The following is a 24,445-nucleotide window of genomic DNA, read 5'->3' on the forward strand; positions in this document are numbered from 1 at the left end:
GTTTCAGAATTACAGGCACTAATGGCAGTGGAACCTTTACTCATTTTCCACCCAGACAGGGTGTATTTAAGAACTAACCCTACTTTTATGCCAAAGCTGTATTTCTCTAAGCAAGTGAGAAAAGTAAGTACAAAAACTGTTTTCTTCTAGGTAATGAGGAAGGTTGAGTGCTGTAGTAATTTGTAGCTTTAGTGCTTACTTCAAGTTCTGAATAAGTGCTGAGCACGAATAAGCAAATTCAAGTGTTAAAACTAATAATCTGTATCTGCACTAGACTAGGTACAGGAAGCAAACAAGTACAAATGAGGGCTTTTACATCAGAAAGTTGAGAGAGATGGAAAGATTGCCCAAATAGCCAGCAACTACAATTTCTGGGCCAGAAACCACTCCTTATGAGGTAGATGGGTTACCTAGTGCTTTCCACTCCCACTGATAAGTTAGCAGGCTTCCGTCCACCATAGAAAGGCTTAGGAGCTTACAAACAGTCCTGGAATACAGCAAATCTGTATCTGGACTAAATTAGTTACAGGAAAGGGGGGAAGCAAGTGCAAATGCAGGCTTTTAAATCAGAAAGTTGAGAGAGATGGAAAAACTGCCCAAACTGCCAATAACTAAAATTTCTGGGCCAGAACCACTCCTTATGTGGTAGGTTACCTAGTGCTTACCACTCCCACTGATAAGCTAGCAGGCTTCCTTCCAACACAGACCGGCTTGGGAGGCTCAGCAGCTTACAAACAGTCCTGGATATAGCAAATCTGTATCTGGACTAGACTAGTTACAGGAAAGGCAGGAAACCAGCTTAATTTTTTTGTTACAGTTGAGCATAACACAGGGAGATTCTAACAAAGTTTTTTTTTTTTTTTTTTTTTTTTGTAAAGGAAAGGGAGAGCGGAGAAGCAGAAGATAATTCAAGGTTAGGAACTAAGTGGGTTGGCCTTTTCAAATGTTTTGTCTGTATTAGGTAGAATGAGCTAATGACACTAGACTGGGAGGAGTGTCCCAGATCAAATTTGCAGTAGGGGTGGGCAACTGCAAAGCCACCAAGTATAACAGCAAGACCATCCAACCTCCAGCAGCCAATCATTACAATCCTGCCACGAAGGTAAAGAAAGGCTTCTGCTAATTCAAGATGGCCTGGGCATGTGCTCAGAACAACCACTGCAAAAACACAGGCCCAGAGACAGCAAATCTGAATTGGGACTATACTACAGCTACTAGCCTACACTCATGTTTATATTCACAAATGATACACATTTATAAAATTCCAGATAGCTGTACTGCCAATATCCTCCTTTGTCGCAGCATAATTCAAGCAACATCAGTGGAGGGACTTTAAATGGTCTCTAAGGTATACCATTCACTGCTGAACTAGTAGGCTGTCTGAGCTTGAATAGTCAAACCTTATTGCAAGGAAGACTTTCCTTAAGGCACTTAATTGGATCCAGAATATGGCATATTGTTCTTGCCCAGTGAACAGGATCACTCATTTTGGCTAGCTCAGTACAAATCTGTTATGGAGGACCTTGGCAACCAGAATGCTGAGAGACCTCTGCTGTATCAGCTCCCCACTTTGTTGTGTTTCAGAAACCTAGGGCAGTAACCCAGTTATGTACCGCAAATGCTATTCCCCTTGATTCCTTACATTAGAAGTGTTCACCTGATTGTAAGTGCATGGAAATAAATCATGGGATACTTTGTAACTTTGAAAGGAATGCCGACTCTGGTGGATGCCTCATCCTGTCAGGGAGACAGGGCACCTAAGGTAAACTCTCTTGTAGCATTGGTATAAAGAAGGCTATGTCGAAGATACTGATTGTGACCCCGAAGATCTTCAAGAATCTGGCAGCTAGGGAGTTTGTGATTGGAGACAGTATCACAATCCTTTGTATAAGCAAGTAATGAGGGTTACCTTTTTCTGTCATATGTTCAGACTAGCTTAGATGATCCGTCAAGAAGCATCTCAAATTATGCCAGCCATAGCAAGAAAAATTATCACTAGAAATTGGAAATCTAATTCCTCTCCATCTTTACAAGAATTTAAAAATCTTAATGAAGTCTCTTTGGAAAAACTAACCATCGGGAATAGAATTTCTAAAATTGCTTCTCTTCACAGTTGGAATAAAATATGATTTTTTTACAAAAGTAGTTCTATATTATAGTAAATATCATTTACATATTTATAAATTATTTTAAATGTATTGATCTATTGTGAACATATTGTATATAGTTATATTGTTTGTTATTACTTGTAAAATTAATTTTATTTGTTTTAAAAAAAAAAAAGTTCATTTCATTTAATTTTATTGTATATTAAATTTCTCAAAAATGTTTTGAAAAGCTGGACTCTGCCCTTCTAGCTGGGAATTTCTGGTTAAAGGCTTATAGTGCCTGCATATCTAAACTGCTTCTTGCTGAAATTGGTACACCTTGTTTGCTGGAGCATAGACTAGATCCAGGCCTGCTGAATCTAGCTTTGTTTGTATAACCTGAGCACTAATCCAGGTATTTAAAGTACTCAATTGTATTTATTACTGCTTGGTAGTAACTTGATTAAAGTGTAGCTATCATTCTAAGTCTTTTGGATTAAGCACTTGGGCTTCAGACCAGTTGTTTTACATTAGGAAGGTTTGTGGCCTGCACTGTGGTGGCAGGACAGGTAGATTACATCCTTCTAAGTTGGGAACTGCTGATTGAGGGCTCCATGTCGGTTATTCTAAGTGTATTAATTCTGGTTTAAGCACTTGTGCTTCAGGCCAGTTATTTTACATTAAAAGGGTTTGTGGTCTGCACTCTTGTGGGAGGAGAGACTGGACTCTGCCCTTCTGAGCTGGGAATTTCTGGTTAAAGGCATATAGTGCCTGCATATTTGAACTGCTTCTTACTGAAATTGGTACACCTTGTTTGTTGTAGCATAGACTAGATCCAGGCCTGCTGAATCTAGCTTTATTTGTATGCTGCTTGTTTGCTTATTTCCCTGAAACGCTAATTCCACCTAAAATGCGGATTTTCAGCGCTTCTGTGGATCCCTAGTGATATCTGCATTGCTTCCTGTACTTACTTCCTTGTTTCACTTGAAAGAAAGTTACTGTTTGTAGTTTTTGCATTTAAGTTACCAGTAACACATTGCATTTGTTACCTGGCACTTGCTCACTAAAGCAATTATATAAGTCAGCACTAAAATATTAAAAGTACTACACCCTCACAAACTCCCCTTGAGTACCTCGTTCCCCATTGGCCCTTTTTTTTCAATTATAAAGGAATTCCCAGTACTATTCTAGCATGTCCAAAGGTCTGTTGTCAATCTCCTCTCTGGTCCAGCTGGTGAATCTGGGAATCTTGAGGCAATGTTAAACTGCCTCATGTACACAGAAAACCCTCTCCTCCTCCCAACAAATTCCAACACATGAGAGATACAACCATATAGCCATACTGGAGGCTAAGCTTTCTCAACTCAGTACTGGCGAAACCAGTCAGGAGAAGGAAACCACGCTCACTACAATTCCAGTCTCACATAGACCTACCACGACAGCAAACCAAACACATAAACACACAAAAACATACTCGGAGGCTCTAAATAAAAATCTGCCTAAGCAGCAGAGACCTCCAAAGCAGACACCCAAGCAACCGCTACCTCAAAACAAAACACGTACAACACATTAGCTCACAAAGCCAGTGTGCCGAACAGTCACAGCCCTTGAGGCTAAACAACATACCTGATACACTTGTAATAGGTGACTCTATCATCAGGCACACTGACGTCCTGCTCACCAGGCTAAATGAGGAGAAGGTCAGGGTGAGCTGCCTGTCGGGCGCTAGGATCCGCCACATAAGCACTCGGATCACTCCAAGGCAAGTACAAATATGACTCATTGTCCATGCTGGTGTGAATGACCTGAGACGTACCTCCCTGGACTACATGAAGAGACAGAGGAGCTCTCTGAGCATGTAGCCCAGGCCGGTATGACCCTGACCTTGAGTAGCATGTTACCCTCACCAAGAATTAATGCCACAATATGAAGACAAGATGATCAATTTCAACAATTGGTTTAAGTATTGGTGTCATTCAAAGGGGATCCAATGCCTGTCAGCCTGGGATGACATGCTCGACGACCCATGATGCTTCGCTAGGGATGGCTTGCACCTGTCACCCCTGGGCTTTCGGATATTGTGCCTTTTTTAGGCAAGGCTCAAAAGACAAACCCACTTCCATAGGTATCACAAGGGATAAGAAACTAAGAGTAATGCTACTCAACACCAGAAGTCTAAACCTCAAGATGCATGCACTCGAAACTCTCCTTAGCATGGAGAACATCGATATCTGTGCAGTAACAGAAACCTGGTTCAAGGCTCACGAGAGCACCCCAGCACTACCAGGTTTATACCTCGTACCATGCTTTTCGGCCCCAAAACTTGGACCGTACCACAAAAGGAGGGGGAGTATCAATATTGGTCAGATACCCACACCTCCAGGTTGGTGGCACAGCACGAAGCATCAGAGACTATACATGTGCAACTAACAGTGGGTAAAACTGCCTTCCAGTTTTATAGCCTGCTACAGACCACCCTCCCAAACCCAGGAACCCCACTCGGCCTTCCTGAGAACACTGGAAAATGTGAAGGCCTCTCCAAACACCATTATATTGGGCTACTTCAACTACCCAAACATAGACTGGGAGCATTACTCTAGCTCCAACACCCTAGCCCAAAGGTTCCTAGAATTTATAAACTCAAATGCTATGGAACAAATTGATGTCCTTCAAGGATGCATCTGCAGTCATAACATATGGGTTGTCCTGCCTCAGGCAGCCCTTCGGTCGGCCGGATTCCAAAGTCTGGGTCTGGCCTCGGCTGATGTTGCACTTTCCCCGACGTCAGAGTGTCTGGGGTATAAAAGCATCAGCCGACGCCATTTTCCTCAGTCTTTCTTGCCGCGCGGTGCCCGAAGCAGAAGCTGTTCGCAAATGCCGGTAGGTCAGATCCAGTGAATTCAGCTACCAAAGACTTCAAAAACATTTAAGTACCCCGTTGGGGACTCTTTCTTGCCTCAGCCGATGTCAGACAAAGTAAATAATTGTTTAACTTGTGGGAAACAAATACCTCATAAGGATTTCCATTCCTACTGCCTTCCTTGCTTAGGCCCAGACCACGACGTATTGGCCTGTTCAGCCTGTGCTTCCTTCAACTGACGAACTCTTAGACGTCGGTCGGAGTTTGCAGAGAAATTTTTTGGGGCCAGGTTTGCTTATAAAATGCCGTCAGACTCCGACTTCGCATCTGGTGAAAAAACGGAAGGAAAAGGACAGACACTCACGGCCCGCAGTTTTGGCTGAAACCACGGCAAGGCCTACCGCGAGTGTCTCTGTTTCGGCCGAAACAGAGTCCTCGGAGATTCCTACTTCCGAACCCATTCATCCGACCACCGAGGCCCGGGAGGCCCCGGCTGAGTTGGCTACCGAACTTCATACAGAAACCAGTGTTAAGGAAATGTCCGACACCATACCTTTGGACATTTCTTCTACTGCACGTGGGGCAGCTAGGCCCCCTGCTTCCATGTCCATTAAGGCCTTTTGTAGGGCTAAAGCTGCCAAACTATCTAAAGCTTTGCCTACCAAAACTACCTCCCAGAGGCCTTCCTCTAGTTCTCAGATCCTCAGCCTTGCAGAGGACCTTATTTCTTTAATTAGAGGTTCACAACCTCACCCAGACAGGGCCTCTCACCCTCCTCTGGACAAAAGGCCCAGGACTGACCCCTCTGACCCACACTTCAGATTCCACGGGTGGGTCTGAGTTGTCAGACCACCAGGAGGAGGCTTATTCTTAAGAGGATTTAGATGCTGAGGAATCTATCCCTTCAGCCTCCCCTCCTGAAGAGTTTTCCTTTGAGACTCTACACTCCATGAGAGAGCATTTTCAATGGCAAGGTCAGGATTTCTCTGATTCTAGAAAAAGATTAAGGACCTTTTTGCATTTGCCTCAACATAGACCCTTAGCTATACCTCCTGTTCTGAATGTAATTGATGATGTGTACAATGATGTCAGTACAGCCCCTGATACTCTTCCTCCGGCCCCTGCCAAACCTGACAGATACTACAGGGTCCCGGATTCTCATTTCCATTTGTATAAAGCCCATTCTGCAGACCCAGAAACTATTTCTCAGGGCCCTAAAGGGGTTGCGGCCGCCACTGCCAAAAATCCTCTATCCTCTGAAAGAGAGTCTAGAGCTTTAGAGAGATTGGGAAGGAAGGTATATACTTCTGCAACTCTTTCTGTCAGGGCATTAAATTGTCAATTTCATATGATACAGTACCAAGAGTATTTGTTAGATGAACTGAATAAAACTTTCTTCTCCTGAACCCCTTGACCGTAAATCCCTTCAGGATTTGGTACACAATTCACAACAGGTTAGTAATCATTTCTTAAAATGTGGCTATGATGCACTGGAGGCTTCATTTAGATCGGCTATGACTGGGGCAGTTATTCGTAGGCATGCCTGGCTGAAGGAACAATCTTTGCCAGACCATGTTAAAGCTAAACACCTGGGATGCTCCAATGGAAAAACAAAATTTATTTGGCTCATCTGCTCAGGAGATCTTAAAAAGGTTGAAGAAAAGGCAAAATCTGTGCAAACAGTTAAAGATTTCCTGCAAGTACAACCACCGAGATTCAGCAGAAACTGGCCTACTAAGAATTAGTCCTTTCCAGACTCGGTCAGAGCCTACAGGGGCAGGAACAGGCGCCCTAGAGACAGAGGTCAATCGAAGGGCTCCTACAGAGGCCGTCAGTGGCAGCCTGCCAACCAGAGGAGTAGTGCAACAACTACTACTACACCAGGACAGGCTCAATGACTTAACTCTGATTCCGCCTACCAGGGATCAACTGGAAGCACCCTTGGGCGGAAAGCTGGCTTTATTCTCAAAAAACTGGCATATTACAAGGGACACATGGACACTGCAAATAATAGACAAAGGATACAGGTTCCACTTCCACACACTGCCAAAAAGAAACGGAATGCCAAACCTTCCACCAAATCAGAGGGCAGAGGCTTTAAGACAGATCAACAATTTGCTTCAGATGAAAGCTATAGAAAAGGTACCATGTTCAGAACAAGGCCAAGGATTTTTCTCCAGACTATTCCTTGTACCAAGAAAAGAAAATCAATGGAGGCCTATTCTCGACCTGTCCGCACTGAATACTTATCTCATTGTGCCAAAATTCAAGATGCTGACCCTACAGCAACTTCTTCCCATGTTGGGCAAGGAGTCTTGGCTGGTGACTCTAGATCTCAAGGAGGCATACCTGCACGTCCCTATTCGACCAAGTTGCAGAAGTCACCTCAGATTTCTTGCAGGATCAGAGCATTATCAATTCTCAGCATTGCCCTTTGGCTTATCTACTGCGCCCAGAGTATTCACGAAATGCCTGGCATCAGTAATTGCACATTGCAGACTACAGGGAATTCAAATCTACCCATACCTGGACGACTGCCTAATATAAGCGGACAACAAGGGAAATTTGATAAAGGACTTGGCCTATGCCATCCACCTGCTACAGGCGTTGGGATACACAGTCAACATCAAAAAGTCAAGACTAGTGCCATCCCAAAGGATAACCTTTTTGGGTGCAGCTCTGGACACAGCCACCCAAATGGCCTTTCTCACAGAAGAAAAACAAAAACAACTTCCAGATTACTTCATGATTCTGACAAGACAAACTCAGCTTACTGCAAGGAAAATCCTGCAGGCCCTGGGTTACATGGCATCCTGCATAATTCTGATACCACACGCCAGGCTGCATATGAGGAAATTACAGTGGTACCTAAGGAGTGTATGGTCTCAACACAGTCACAGTTTAGAAACCTAGATACCAATCATTCCATGCCTTCAAAAGGAATTTCTGTGGTGGGCTCAGGCCTGCCAGTCCAACAGAGGGTTGCCTTTCAGCAAATCAAAAACAAGGCAGACCACCACGGACGCTTCAGACCGAGGATGGGGGAGCACACATGGAGGGCAAATGTATCCAAGGCCTATGGCCTCAAGGACAGCTAAGCATGCACATAAACCAAAAGGAAATGCTGGCAGTGATGCATGCAATTGAGGCTTTCAAACCCTTCCTCCAACAAGGCCACCTGTTAATAAGGACAGACAACACCACGGTCATGTGGTACATAAACAAGCAGGGAGGCACACACTCTTACCCTCTATGCCAGCTGGCTATGAATCTATGGGAACTATGCCTGAAACTCAATATCCAACTACAGTCCCAATTCGTGCCAGGGAAAGAGAATACACCGGCAGACAGCTTAAGCGGAACTACCATGGAGGCACACGAATGGATGCTGCACCCAGACATCTTCCAACTCATAGCAAAGACATGGGGAATGCCGGAGATCTGTTCGCCTCCCCACTCAACCATCAACTGAGGACATTCTGCTCAAGGACATACCACCCACAAGCTTGGAGGGTGGATTCTCTCTCCTTCAGCTGGAAAGCCCTAAAAGTATATGCCTTCCCACCTCTCCCATTGATGTACAAGGTTCTACTGAAGATCAGGGAGGAACAGCCAAGAGCGATACTGATAGCTCCAGACTGGCCAAGGCAGCACTGGTATCCATTATTGAGAAGCATGTCTCAGGCAAAACCATGGCCTCTCCCCCTATGGCCTCTTCTGACGCAGAACAATTTCAAGACCATGCATCCCAACTTGAAAACATTGCAGCTAACTGCCTGGAAAATTCCTTAAATCCCAATCAAACTGTTTTATCACAGAGGGTGAAGGACATTATCTTGGAGGCTCGCAGGCCTTCGACAAGGAAGACATACTCAGCTAAATGGAAGAGATTTCTCATTTGGAGCACATCAAAAGGCTCAGATGTCAGTGGCAAGCATGACACATATCCTGGAATACTTGGCAGAATTGTTCCACAATGGCCTGTCCTATTCTTCCATTAAGATTCATGCCTCAGCAATTTCAGCAGAATACAATGTGGATCCACCTATTTTCTCACACCCTCTCCTCAGACAATTTCTGAGAGGGATCAAAAATATTAAACCTCCAAGACCACCCCCTCTACCTGCTTTGGGATCTCAACTTTGTGCTGGAGAATCTGACACTTCCTCCTTTTGAACCAGCAGCATCAGCGGATCTACAGTTTCTGTCTTGGAAAACTGCATTCCTTCTGGCAATAACTTCAGCAAGAAGAGTATCTGAGTTACAAGGATTAATGGCAGTGCAGCCATTTCTTATTTTCCATCAGGACAGAGTTTCCCTAAGAACCAATCCTACTTTTATACCAAAGGTGGTATCTAGGGTATCCTTGAACCAAGCTATTCACTTGCCTACGTTCTTCCCAAATCCACAGAATAGAGGGGAAAAACTTTTGCACACCCTGGATATACACAGACAACTACGCTACTACTTGGACAGAACAAAAACTAGCAGAAAAACTGACCAACTATTTGTAGCATATGCTACTGGGGTGCAAGGAAAGGCAATTTCCAAACAGACAATTTCAAAATGGATAGGAAATTGCATTTGATTTTGCTACTCCTTTCATGGAAAGACAGTTCCTGAAAACATCAGGCCTCATTCCACAAGGGCCACGATCACCACTACAGCCTTCCTACGATCGGTGGCTACCAAGGACATTTTAGAAGCTGCTACTTGGAGCTCCGTGCATACATTTGCCAAGCATTACAATCTACCTTTATACTCCAGATCCAGAGCAGGTTTTGCTACTGCAGTCCTGCAGGGGATCTTAACTACACCATCCTTTTCTTAGTACCTCCTCCCCCAGATTGGCTATGGTATTCTACCCATATGTTATGACTGCAGATGCATCCTTGAAGGACATAGTACAGTTTTGTACCTACCATAAATGTAGATGTCCGATAGGTATGCATCTGCAGTCAGGTTTACCCTCCCTCCTACTCCTCTGTGGTATTCCTAGGGTACTTACCCCTCTTTTAGCTAGCTGGGGGAATCTGTTATGGTGTATTTGTTTGTTTATACATGTATATAATTTTGCAAATGTTTGGAACTTTTCTGCATTTATCCAAATTTAGCCTTCCTAGAGGGCATCTGGGGCAAGAAAAACTGAGGAAAATGGCGTTGGCTGATGCTTTTATACCCCAGACGCTCTGACGGGGAAAGTGCGACATCAGCCGAGGCCAGACCCAGACTTTGGAATCCGGCCGACCGAAGGGCTGCCTGAGGCAGGACAACCCATATGTTATGACTGCAGATGCATACCTATCGGACATCTACATTTATGGTAGGTACAAAACTGTACTTTACCACTCCCACAAGAGGGGAAAACATACTGGACCTGATCATCACCAACATGGGGACTCTGTGCTCCAGACCAGAAGTGTATCCCTCACTGGTAAGATCAAACCGTAAACTAATCTCTCTGGATATTCACATCCCGACTCCACCCCCTGCCCTGAAAACCACAGTGAAAAACTTCTCTAAAACAAATTTCACACTCCTCAAAACCGAGGTGGAATCCTTCAAAGCCCCCGGGCCTGTGGAAAATACGGTCCAGACCGCAGAATCCTTTATAAACGCATTCTATGAACACCTTCAGAAATGCATTGATCATGCAATCCCAAATAAAACCAAGACCCAATCCTCCAAAGGCAGACGTCCTGTCTGGTGGACCCCAGCCATAAACAAACTATACAATAGAAGGAGGAAGCTACTACATGATAGAGCAAAATCCCAAAAAGAGGAAGGCATCTTTGATTAGTATTAGCAAAAAACTACGGGCACTCATAAAATCGTCTAAGGCCAGCTTCGAGAGAGAAATTGCACAGGATACTAAGGATAATCACAAGGCTTTCTTTAGTTATGTTAGGAACCTGGGTGGGAATTCCCAGATATGCTCAGAATTAGTCCAAAATGACAAAAAAATACACCGAACCCACAGACATTGCCAACGTCCTAGCTGACAGGTTCAGCGCAAACTCCCCCCTCCCCCCCACCAAAAGGGTAAATATTTATCCCAGCAGAGTGCTGCCCCCCTGACATCTCAGATGCTCAGGTAAGAGCTGCCCTCTCCAAAGCAAAAAACACAGCATCAATGGGACCAGACGGTGTCCCGGGCTGCGTCTTACATGAACTCCAAGAAGAGCTAAACCCAAACATAAAACTACTGTTCAGTCTCAGCCTTACTACAGGATATGTACCCAAAGAGTGGCGTACAGCAACAGTGGTCCCTCTCCACAAAGGTGGTGCCTCAACGGATCCTGGAAACTATCGCCCCATAAGCCTGACTAGCTTGGTCTGCAAAGCTATGGAAAGGATCATTATGGACCTCATAAAGATATTGGGGACCTACAGACACTGGATCCTACCCAGTTCGGCTTTAAGGGCAGATTCTGCCTCTTAAACCTGGTTGATTTCTTTGAAACAGTCACCAAGGCCATTGACTAGGGGAAGGTGGTCCACACAGCCTACCTGGACCTCGCAAAAGCCTTCGATACAATACCCCACTCGGGCATTATAGATAAGCTCACCAGCTTAAATATAAACCCCCATGTCACTAGATGGGTTGCAAACTGGCTCAAGGACAAGAACCTACATGGTTAGAATTGCTGGAGCCATGTCAGACTCCAAACCAGTTACAAGTGGCGTCCCACAAGGCTCAGTCCTGGGACCTCTCTTGTTCGGTATGTATTTCTCAGAGGTACAGGCCAACACGGAAGCACTGTGGCTGACTAAGTTTGCAGATGACTGCAAACTGGGCACCATAATCGACTCTCCAGCCGACATAAGCATCCTCCAAAAGGGCCTCATGGAAACAGGCAACTGGCGCCAGCGCCATGGCCTTAAGCTAAACGCCAAAAAGTGTATAGTCATCCCCTTTGGCAAAAACAAAGTGCCCACAAATTACCACATAGGTGGTAATCCATTAAGTACAGAAGAAGTAATTAGGGACCTGGGGACCCAAGTTGATAGCAGTCTCTCATTTGACAACCACGTGGCCAAAGTGGTTAGAAAAACATTTTATATAGCCCACCTAATCATGAAGGGATTCACATCTAGATCAGGGGAGGTCATTGTGCCTCTACTCATCCCTCATCAAGCCCATAATTGAGTACAATGCCCCTTTTGGGATGTACCTTACCTGACAACTGCAGCAACTGGAAAGACCCCAAAAGTACCTCACCAAGAGGATCATAGGGCTCAAACAGATGCCATATGCTGCCCGGTTAAAGAAACTCCAGCTCTACTCAGTGGCATACCACCTGCTCAGAGGCGATCTGTGCCTGACGTATAAAGCCATGTCCAACCCGGAATTAATGGACATGCTGCACTTCAGAAAATCCAAATCCCATCGAGCTATTGCGCTCGAGAGACTTGAACCTCAGCACTGAAATAAATAGGACATGCTGGAGGGACAGATTCATAACCCAGAGGCGCTCCCTTCACTCTGGAATAAAATCCCAGTCCAGGTTAGGCAGAGTCCCTCATGGACTCCCTTCGAGGAATCTTGATGAGTGGATGGGAGATCGTAGGTTTACCCCGGGTATCCCTTTGTCACTGTGAGAGACACAGTATACTAACCTCGAAAAAGGGCATAGCAAAATTAATTTAAAATGGGTGGCGAAAGCCAAACACACTCTGGCTAGGCTTATAAATGCCCTAGGGTAGATAGCCTAGTATGAACCTATAAAAAGAAGCATCTCAAATGAGTGTGCATCTTCCATGCCTCCTACATGACAGGTTGAGGAGGACCAGATCCAACAGCTGTGGCTGGATAGTGAATGCTAAGGTGTTCCAGACTTCAAAACAAAGATGGGGTTGTCTTCCTCTGTTCTTTTGAATTACATGCTAGATTATCTGTATTTCAGGTTTCCATGCAGAGAAGTGTGTTCTGTGAATGCCTTTTTCATCCCTTGGGAAGGTGAATCCCTTATATTTCCCCTTTATATCTGGGGGTAACAAAAGGCCAGAGTATAAAACACAGGGCCTTCTCATAGCCCCTTTGTGGTTAGGACCGTAATGTTTTTTTTGCTGCATAAGTTCTGCAAAAGGAGACCTCCGCATCACCGGTACAGCTGTACTTTTTTTAACCCAGAAGGAAGGGGACAAAGATGCACCTAAACCTGAATTGCCTCACATTGACAGAATAGATGCTTTCAGGCAGTTAAACTATTTAAGTACTGGTTTTCATTGGAATTGTTGTAAATTTATACAGGAGAACACTCAAAATCTGATCTGTTTAAATGGATGAGATTCTTTTCATGGTGCATCTCTGGGTTTTAACCCATAGAGATTAATGTGCAAGATACCCTGTGGTGCATTCATGGGCCCTTCCAGGATTGCCTACTAGGCCTCTGTGAAAGACTGTCATTGTTCCTTGCCTCCTCTGGGACCCGTTATCATGCACATATGCTGTTTTGAAGCAGCTGTTGAGGCAGAGGTTCTACACTTACTTTTGCTCCCCCATGGAATTTTAATTTTGTGGCAGAAAAAAAAATGGTCTGGCCTCATTTGAGTAAAGCTCTCCAGTGGCACTCAATTTCTTGATCTGGAAGATTGATTTAGATGGCTCATCAGAAGTATGTGAACTGCAACCCTTCAATTGTAAGGAACCCTGCTAATTTTTCCATAGACAAGTTAAATTTTAGAACCTTGTGCTCCTTCCTGCCCAACATGGTATCTCAATTGAAATTCTGTCAAGCCACACATCTACTATTTTTATCCCAACTCGCTAGATAGGGCAGAAAGGAACTTCATGCTTGTCAAGTGTGTGTAGGCACCTCAGTTACTGTATAACAAAGACAAAGAAAATTCAGGTAGTTGGATCTGCTGCTTGTATTCATGCCAGGCAAGGAGGGTTTACAATAAAACATCATCTCGAAATGTACTTCCAACAACATGGTTGGTCAATTGCATCATTGTTATGAGAAGTGGAAAAGCTATAAGTGTCCTTTGATTGCATTATCTATGCTGTGGTGTCTGCCCTCCCCCTCAGTACTGTCAGCAGTCAGTATTTGAGGCCGTGTCCTGAATCTTTGTGCCCACCTTTTCAGACACTGTAAACATGATCTTTAAGCCATGACCAGCGTAGGATGTGCTGCTACAGTCCTAGAGAGCAGCTGTAATCACCACCACACCATGTAGCTAGCTACTTATCAGTGAAAAGATTACTGTGGTTAATACTAGAAAGAAATCCTTTTCACAGTTGTATGAGCCGTATTCATTGTGTAAGAGTAGATGTACTGTAGTTTAAGCCCCCACTGTACTTTGTTTTGCTAGGAGTCATGTTTTCCACTGCCCTGGATGCCTAGAAGATGGAGAATAGTTATCACCAGTTTTGTCATAAGAAACAAAGGATTAGTCAAGAAAATAATCCGCTTACCTAGTAGATCTAGGAGACTTTCACTTTCTGATACCCTCCCCGTGGGAGGAATAAAGATGTCTTGAAGTTTCAAGTAGCTTATTCTGTTAAGTAAGGTAGATGGACGAATGTTCCTGTTCATTAGAACAGCAGTAAGGGTATGTTCATACACATAATAAAGGAAAATAAGAAATCTGTATCTGGCAATATATCTGTTGGGTTTCCAACTTTACACTTCGTTTAACCCTTCCCCCTTACACACGAGCTAGGCCTAGTTCCTAGAAGATGCATGAATTAAAAAAGATTGAACATCCACTTGAAAGTGTGTTTCTCGAGGCATGTGTACAGTAGTGTAGCTTGCCTACTTCTCAGTAGTAGCCGTTGATCCTTCAGACTGCTTCTTGGGAGGAGAGGTTAGGAAGGTGTAATCATCAGATTGCCCTACTTCCTATTGCCTGACATTTGCTTCCTGGGAAGAATGAATGGGATCATAAGCCTGAGTAGTAGGTAAGCTGGGCTCTCATTCTGTCCTGAGTTGTCTTGTCTACATGAGGAATGAATGAGCCATGATCTGAAATGGGGGGGGGGGGGTCATTGGGCAAATCCTATTGACTACCAAAAAGTAAAATACAAGCTGAATTTGAGTGCCTCTGTTACAGTTCGTCTGCAACCAAGCCTGTAATGCTGTCATGTCATGGTGTAATTTGTGCAGTCACTGTTGCAGTATTCATTACAATTGTGATCCCCTCCCAAGGACGGTCTGATGTCTAGCCAGTATATCAAAGTCTGTAAGTTGCTTTAAGGTATGCTGTACATCACAAGTATGCTCCTTAAGTAACATAGGGCATAAAGGTGGCGTCTGGACGTACCATCCTCAGAACTTCTTTGCCAGCAATCCGAACGCTATCTCTTGGTTGGTCTGAATGCCAGTTCCGTTGCTGGTTCACCAAGCCATTACAGATAAGTGCCCCATTGGGGTTTTGTTTACTTATCTTACTTTTATTATGTTTGTGGGGTTTCATGTCATCCAAGAAGGGTAAATGCCAATGTGGGAGACAGATTCCCCATAAAGACTGCCATGAACAGCGTCTGTTTTGCAGTGGTGCTTCACACGATTGTGCATCCTGCTCTATTTGTCAGGTCTTTATTCATAAGACCCTTTATAGTAGACTTTCTTCTTTGACACTTTATCTTGAAAACTAGTGTCTTAAACTTCTTGCTAAGGGTACGATGGAGAGAACTTCCTGGTCCAAGGGACAGCAATCTGTGAAGAAGGCGGCCAAGAAATGTAGACCGGAATCTTCTGCTGTTCAGCCACCGCTGGAAGTCTCTCCCACCGTGACTGAATGCACGGAGGTTCGCCCAGCTTTCTCATTGGAGTCCTCTGCCATGACAGAGTTGAAGGATAGCTGGGATCCGACTTCAGTGCTTCCTTAGACATGCTTAGACATCCTCTTCAGATGTTCAGAGGGAACCATGGCTGATTGTGTCCGAGGGGCTGGGGGGAGTCCCTCACATCTTAAGAGAAGTTCCAACTACCATTATAGAATGCCGTCCTGGTTGGAGCTTTCTAAATTCTATAAGCTGGACATCCCACTGAAGAAAAAGCGGAAGATTAAACATTTCTCCTGCCCCTAAGGATCCACATAGTGAATGGCAGTCCTTCACTTGGGACTTGTTTAGTGCTTTGATGGCTTTAACTCCTCCTCAGGGAGTTTCTGTTCCAACCTCCCCTTGCTCCTCTACCCCTCTTAAAAGACGCAGAGAACAGGATTCCTCTGAGGAGGAGGCTGATTCGGGTGAGGAATCCCTTCCTTACTCTGATTCCCTGTCTTTCGATTATAGTTCGGAAGAGGAATCTACCAGTCCTGATGCTCCCTTTGAAGAGATTTCTTTCGGGGACACTATCTCTAGGATGGTGGAGTTTTTTAAATGGGGTTGTGCTTGGGTTTCTGAGATACAGAAAAGTTATTATGAGTTTCTGCAGATGGATTCGCCAAGACCTTCTGCTGTTCATTTTCAAATGCTTCTATGGCTCCAGACTCAGCCTCCTGCCCCCAAGAAGTCTGATAGATTCTGTATGGTTCCTGAGGACAGTAAATTCTTGTACAAGTGTCATTCTGCTGACTGCATGTGTCTGTAGCTCCTGACGAGCCTTCTTAATTGCTTCCTTCTATGTTATTGCCATCTTATAAAAATAGCCAAACTATGGAAAGGCTAGGCAAGAAGGTTTATTCCTCTGCTACCTTGGCTTTTAGGGCTATTAATTGTCATACTTGTATGTCCATGTACTTGTTGGCTCTCCTTTCCAAGGCCTGTCAGGTTATTTCTGATCTTCCAGACTCTGAGGGTAAAACTTCTGCCCTTTCTCTGTTGGGGACTTCTTCCCAGATAGCTCATCATTCCATCAAGTGTAGTTATGATGAAGCAGATGCTTCATCTAGGGCTGCTGCTTTTGGGTAAGTGATGAAGACGTTATTCTTGGCTTTGGTTTCAACCTTTGCCTGATGATATTAAGGCTGAGTTGATGGCTGCCGCTCTAAGTAATAAGCAGTTGCCTGGTGAGACTGCTGATTTAAGTCCATTCAGGATAAGAGCAAGGCTTTACAGGAACTTAAGCAGGTTTGTTTCCTAATTTCAGAAAAAGCACCCCAGTAAGGCAGCCTTTGTTCGTAGACCATCTCACTTTCATCCTAAGGGTAGAAAGGGTGGCAAGCAGGCTCCTGCTGCGATGGGTACTCGGACTTGTCCCTCAGATGTCTCCTTTTCCTGATAAACCAGGTGCTGTCTGACTTTCCTGTTCTTCACAGTTACTTTCCTCTATCTCTTCGTCTCTCTCTCTCTCCTTCCCCTCCTCCCTCCCCCTTTTTGACTACAGATTACTCAGGATTCTTGGGTTCTGTCCATTATCCACCAGGGGGTATTTCATTGCTGGGCAATCCCTTCCCTCTTTATAGGTATTCCTTAGTCCCCTCAGGAACAGCTCTCCTTTCCACAGGTACTTTGAGACCATTTGTCTTTGGGTACTATTCAAGAGGTGACTGTGTCCCAAAGGGGGAGGGTTTTTTACTCCAGGATGTTTCTAGTACCCAGAAAAGAGGGTACTTGGAGACCAATTCTAGATCTCTCTCAACTAAATACTTTTCCTGAAGGTGCCTTCCTTTTGAATGTTATCCCTTCAGACTTTCCCTCTTCTGCTTTCTCAGGCGTGTATGGTGTCTTTGGATCTCAAGGATGCTTATCTCCATATACCAATCCATCCCCTTTTCAGGAGGTTTTTGTGTTTCTCTGTTGCGTCCTGGCATTTTCAGTTCTCTGCTTTGCCGTTTGGCCTTTCTGCTGCCCCAAGAGTATTCCCCAAATTCCTCGCTCCTGTGATTGCTTTTTGCAGGTTCCAGGAGATGCAATTTTTTCCTTACTTGGATGACCTCCTTTTTCAGGCATCCTCTCTAAAGATCCTGTTGCAGAAGCTTCATTTTGCCATTTCCATTCTGCAGGGCGTGGGGTTCACAATAATCTTTTAAGTCTTTTCTGACTCCTCTTCAAGACCATGTTTTTCTGGGGTGCAGGATGTAGACTGTGCCTATGCTGGCATCCCACCTCCTCCCAAGGTCTTAACACTCATTTCCTTCTTTCAGACTTCTTGTTGTGACCATATAACAGCCAGGGAGTTTGAGACTTCTGAGATTAATGGCTTCCACCATTCCTGTGCTCCCTGTGTCCAAACTCCACATGAGAAAGTTTTTCAGTGGTTTCTGAAGTCAGTCTGGTTTCAACATGCATATACCCTAGAGTTTCTAGTTCCTCTTCTCCCTTCAATGGTGGATTCAGCAGTTGTCTGTAAATCCAAGGTGCCCTTTTCATCCCCTCTTCCCTTTCACGAGCTGTTAACAGATGATTCAGACATGGGAGCAGCTTTTGGCTTCCTAAAGGTCCATTGGGTGTGGTCGCCTCATCTGCATAAAGAGCCCATCAGTGTCAGAAATGAGAGCTCTTCTGCTGGCTCTTCAGGCTTTTCATTTTTTCTCTGCAGTACCTCTTAAGGTGTTTACAGACTGTACCACAGTGATGTGGCATGTAAATGTGGGGGCTATTTTTCTTTGGATGGCATTCCTGGTGTGGGAACATGCTAAGGCTGTTTACATTCCCTCGGTTAAAAATTTTGTGGCAGACACACTGAGCAGGTCCTTAACTCAATCCCACGAATGGATGCTTCACGGGGGATGCGTTTCTGGACATTGTCCACCAGTGGGGTGCTCCTCAAATAGATGTTTTTGCCTCCCCTTGGAATGAGCAACTTCCTCTTCTGTGTCAGAGTCCCCAGATCCTCTGGTTGGGAAGGTGGCTGCCCTCTCTCTTTCTTGGAAGGGGATGCTTTTTTATGCTTTCCCTCCCCATCCCCTCATTCCAAAAGTCCTATTCAAAATTCAGCAGGATGCTCTCAAAATCTTATTGGTGACTACCTTTTGGCTGAGACGGCATTGTTCCCACTTCTGCATTTAGTCAAGGACAGTAATCACAAGTTGCCTCAGGGTGGACATACTCGCACAAGACAAGGGATCAGTCATCCATCCCCACCTGTCCACACTTCAGCTGACACTGTGGGTGATAAGATTTTGATTCCACATGGACATCATTTTTCTAAGGGTGTGTTTAGGGTCCTGCAGAAGGCCAGGAAACCCTACTTAATCTAAATTGAAGAGGTTTTCCATTTGGTGTCTCTTGTAACCTGGATCCACTGAATTGCTCTGTGCTGGGTTGGCTTATTCCTCTGTTAAGGCCCATTTATCAGCTATCTCCACTTGCATGCCTTTATCTCCTTTAGCCTTGCATTTGAGGCTAAACATTTCTTCATATGTGCCCTTCATATTAGGCTTCCAAGGAAGCCTGTTCCTCTTCCCTGGGATCTTAATTTTGTTTTGGAAAAAATTGACTTGCGCTCCTTTTGAGGCTGCAGCTTCAGCTTCCCTGCAACATTGCTCTTGGAAGACTGCTTTTGTTGGCCGTTACTTCTGTCAAGCGGGTGTTTGAACTTCAAGCCCTTATGGCTTGTCCTCCTTTTTTGGTGTTCCTCCTTTTTTGGTGTTTCATAAGGGCAGGGTGTCTTTGCATACTAATCCTTTTTTGCCCAAGGTGGCGAATCAGTTGTCCTTGAATCAGTCTATTAATTTGCCTACTTTTTCCTTCTCTGCAGTCTGCCAGTGAGAAGGCGCTGCACGTTGGATATGCATAGACTACGCAGATTTTATTTGGGTAAGACTACAACTATTGGGAAATCTGATCAGCTTTTTGTTTCCTTAAATCCTAGGTCCTTAAAATTAGATGTGTCTAAGCAGACTGTGTCTTTTTCTAAAGCCATTTCTTTGTTGTTCCTTTCATGGTAAGAGCCTTCCTTCTGTTAAGGCTTTTTTTCTACTAGAGCTGTGGCTGGTGCTTTTTTCAAGGGTTTGGATACTAACTTTATTCTTGAGGCAGCTACCTGAACTTCTCTGCTCACCTTTGCCAGGCACTACAAGTTGGATAGAATTTCCAGAACTAGAGCTGGTTTTGCTAGGGCCATCCTTCATGGCTTCCTACAATGTTCTGCTGGTCCTTCCTCCTCATTCTCTACCTCATGAGCTTTGACACACTCCCGTTTTTATTGAATACTGTAAGTGAAATGGAAGGACATAGTACAGTTGTGTAAAATCTTATCATAACAGATTTCCTCGCCTTCACTGCTGCAGTTTTCACTCCCTCCCTCTGCCCCCTGGTCCATTTATTTTCTGGATGTACTGATTACCTCTTTTCCTTGGACTGGTGTTCCTACTGGGGCTGTTGGTTCTGAGGTTGGTATGTCCAGATGTCACCTTTATGCCATATGCTATGCAAGGAGCATGTGTGTGACGTATGGTGTACCTTAAAGCAACCTAAAGACTTTGGTATACAGCCTGGACATCAGGCCGCCCTTGGCAGGGGACCTCCAATTGTAATGAATACTGCAACAGTGAAGAGGGACCTTTAGGGTTATGGTAAGATTTTACACAACTGTACTTTCTCTTGTATGCACACATCTTAATACTTTTCCAAAGATGACCCATTCTTTTTGTAGACAAATTCGTAGGGTAAAGGCTGTAGAGTTCGTCCACTTTAAAGATAGTAAGAAAAGCAAACCATCTCCAGACCAGTACTGTAACATTGGCACTTTTGTGACATCCTTTGACTTCATTGGATTTTTTTTTCTTGGCGTCGCCAGTGAACTGAGACTGTAACAGCCTTTACCTTGGTCTGTGTATGAATGGGTCATCTTTGAAAAAGCAAGTGTTAAGATTTGTGTAAGAGAACTGATTTGACAGTATACTTTACACCATGAGGTTAAGAATAGCAAGTACTGTTCTTTAGTTGGGTGAGAGAACTTTTCTGTAGTGCAGATTTTCTGTCCCATTAGTCCTTGCTGGGGAGGGGGGATAAACTGGAATCCAAGTGCAGTGTCTGGTGTTGCAGCACTGTGCTTTTCAGCAGTGTCTTGTCTGAGGGAGACCAGCAAGGAGAGAGCTGAATTTGCTGTTTAGTCACCAGTACCCTTGTTAAGTACTGTTAGTCTAGAACAGCAATGGTTCATGGTGAAATTGAGAGAGCCGGAGTAGCAGTTGTGTGGAAAATACACTATAGGAGTAGTGCTTAATACAGAAAATTTTTGAAGTCATGTTGATGACTGTTAGAGTATGGACTTTCTTAACAATTGGTGCACCATTCCTCTCTTTTTAGGGAGTGATTGCTGACTGGTCAAGATATCCATTTTGTGATCATAAGTTTTGACTCTCATCCACAGGTTGTGGAAGATGGTTATGAGTTCTTTGCCAAACGCCAGTTGGTTACGCTATTTTCTGCCCCGAATTACTGTGGTGAATTTGACAATGCAGGTGCCATGATGAGTGTGGATGAGACCCTCATGTGCTCTTTCCAGGTGAGTTTCTTCAACTAAGGATCACTGCATAGACACAGAAAGCTTGTCTCTTCTTTTTGGCAATTTTTCCCTTTTGTTAAAAGTTTAAAATGTTTGATTTAAATTCTGAACCAAGATTTTAGTCTTATTGTTTTGGGTTCCTTTGCATATGATTTGGTACCAAGTAGTACTGTCATAAGAAATTGGATTTTATGAACTCTGGATCCATGCATATATTACACACTAAAATATAGTATGGGCTGATACCAGATGCTTCCTTATGTAAGCATATCCCCAGGCAGCATTCTGCACCAGCTGTTTTTCAGTATCTAGGTCTGGTGTCCTGTCCCCTTTGTGTAGTGTGGCATCCCCATTACAAATGGCATTGCTACTCAAATGTCCGGCCAGTATACATAAGCTTGTAGTCACTGCTAGTACATGGGATGTCTGACATTGGCCTAGGGAATGTGGGCCATAAGTGACATCTACATGTATCTTTCCTCAGAACTTCTCGGAACGCAGTCAAATGTCTGCGCATTTTGCTGTCTCCGCCATCGGATCTTCAAGTTTCTAAGGTAAGCACCCCATTGGAGATGTTTTCTGATTCCTTTTTATCGCTGAATGTCTGTTTAGGTTCATGTCATCCAGTAAGGGAAAGTGCAGATGTGGTCGTCAGATGCTTACGAACTCTGCCTTTTCTGTCTAGGGTGTAGGTACAACCATCTTACTTGTTTGATCTGTCATGCCTTTGTACCCAAGACACTCTGCAGTCATCTGCATGCCCTGAACATTTACTTAGAAAATCAGCGTCTTAAACACTTGGCGTTGTGGGTGGAAGAGTCCAGTCAGTCTGTAGGGACACCCAAAAAGAAGGCCAAGGTTTCTAGGCCTGAACTTGCTGCTGCACCTCCTCCACCCGACATCCCTCCTGTGGCCGATGTTAGCCTGGAGTAATGCTCAGAATCTGCCGAATTAGGTATAGTGGATACCATTCAACAGGCCGCAGAACCTAGGGTGGAAGGCACGTCAGTGGAGGGATTGCAGACGTCTGCCACCGATGAGGGGGAACCTCAGCTTCTTGCAGCTGCCCAGACAGACTCTTCCACTGCCTCCCAGCAAGCAGAATCTAGGCCTTCCTTAGGATCCTGTGTCTTCTAGGGCTATTCTAAAAAAGAAAAACAAAACTAAGCATCCCCCCTGCAGAAAGCCAATGTGATTGGCAGGCCTTTTCACAGAGCCTATATAATGCTTTTATCGCCTTGCCTGTTTCCTCAGAGGTTGGTCCTCCTACTATTAGTCTCAGGCCTCAGGCTGAGGAAACTTTCCAACATGAAGCTGAGGACTCCTCTTAGGGTATTCTCTTTTCGGTTTGTCTCTGATGCCATCTCCGGTTGGTTATGCTTCCCCAGAGGAAAAATCTGCTGAGGCAGACTCCCCAGGAGAGGACTTCACCTTTGGTGAGGCAATTTCTAAAATTGAGAGAACTTCACCTTTGGTGAGGCAATTTCTAAAATTGAGAGAACATTTTAAGTGAGATTCCTCTGAAATGTCAGAGGTCCAAAAAAGATACAATGAGCTTCTGCGGATGGACACCCCTGCTCTTTCTGCAATTCCTCCAATGTTACCTGCTTTCTCAGATGCTTTCAATGCAGCCTCTGTGAATCCTGATTCCCAAACACCTGTCCCTCGAAGGCCTGACAAGATGTCCTTCAAGGATGCATCTGCAGTCCTTACAAATGGGTTGTCCTGTCGTCAGGCAGCCCTTCAGTCGGCCGGATTCCAAAGTCTGGGTCTGGCCTCGGCTGGTGTCGCACTTCACCCGACGTCATAGCTGCAGTTCTTCGGGTATAAAGGCATCAGCCGACGCCATTTTTCTCAGTCTTTCTTGCCGCGTGGCGCCCGAAGCAGAAGCTTGTTCGCAAGTGCCGGTCGGTCAGAACCAGAGATTACTACTACCGAATACTGCTTCGAAGACTTCTAAAAAGCTAAGTACCCCGTTGGGGACTCTTTCTTGCCTCAGCCGATGTCAGAAAAAGTGGATAATTGTTTAACCTGTGGAAAACAAATACCTCATAAAGATTTCCACTCTTACTGCTTACCTTGTTTAGGCCCAGACCACGACATTGCAGCTTGTCTAGCCTGTGCTTCTTTTAACCGACGGACGCTTAGATGTCGGTCGGAATTTGCTGAGCAGTTTTTTGGCTCTGATTTTGCTTATATTATGCCATCGGATCCTCCAACTTCACAAATATCCAAAAAACGCAAGGAAAAGGACAGACACTTGCGGTCTGCGGTTTCGGCCGAAACCGCAGTTAAGCCAACCGCGAGTGTCTCTGTTTCGGCTGAAACCGAGCAAGCGGTTCTTCCTTCAGCCGAAAACATGCCTTCTACCAAGGCCTCTTCAAACCTGGTGGAATCGGCTTCTGAAATCCAACCTTCGGTTGCGGTTTCTCAGGAATTATCTGACACTGTTCCCTTGGATATCTCAACTCCTGCACGTGGAGCTGCTAGGCCTCCTGCAGCCATGTCCATTAAGGCCTTTGCCAGGGCTAAAGCAGCTAAAGCTACAAAAACTGTGCCTGTTATGACCCCCTCTCACAGGCCCAGCTCCAGTTCCCAAATGCTTTCCTTGGCAGAGGATCTTATTTCTTTAATCCGGGGATCCCAACCTCATCCAGACAGGGCCTCTCATCCACCTCCACAGAAGAGGCCTAGAGCAGAGCCCCCTGAGCCAGTGTCCACAGATGATTCCTCTGATTCAGATAATACAGACCCTCCAGAGGCTCCTTATTCCCCTTACGAAGACTCTGATGCTGAAGAGTCCATCCCTTCTGCCTCTCCACCTGAGGAATTTTCCTTTGGGGAAACCTTGCATGCTATGAGGGAACAATTTCAGTGGCAGGGCCAAGATTTTTCAGACTCCAGAAAAAGGCTTAGAACCTTTTTGCATTTACCACAACATAGGCCTTTAGCTATACCTCCAGTTCTTTCTGTTGTAGATGATGCATTTAATGATGCTTGTACTGCTCCTGATTCATCCGGCCCCTGCTAAGCCCGATAGGTACTACAGGGTCTCGGACACACATCACCATTTATACAAGGCTCCTTTTGCAGATCCCGAGACTATCTCCCAGGGGCCTAAGGCTGTAGCAACTACCTCTGCTAAAAATCCC

At 44.8% G+C, this 24,445-nt stretch overlaps 1 long non-coding RNA gene across 1 annotated transcript in view; it reads left to right on the forward strand.

Moving 5' to 3' along the window:
- Positions 1 to 21,153: 21,153 nt before the first annotated feature.
- Positions 21,154 to 24,445, forward strand: part of LOC122811964 — an 85,670-nt gene continuing 82,378 nt past the window's right edge. Inside the window, exon 1 of the long non-coding RNA XR_006366320.1 lies at positions 21,154 to 21,293. This is a non-coding gene — a long non-coding RNA (uncharacterized LOC122811964). The remainder of the gene's footprint in view (positions 21,294 to 24,445) is intronic.

This window comes from Protopterus annectens, chromosome 9.part0 (genome assembly GCF_019279795.1).
Source record: "Protopterus annectens isolate FY-2018-M chromosome 9.part0, PAN1.0, whole genome shotgun sequence".
In the NCBI taxonomy this organism is placed as follows: domain Eukaryota; kingdom Metazoa; phylum Chordata; order Ceratodontiformes; family Protopteridae; genus Protopterus; species Protopterus annectens.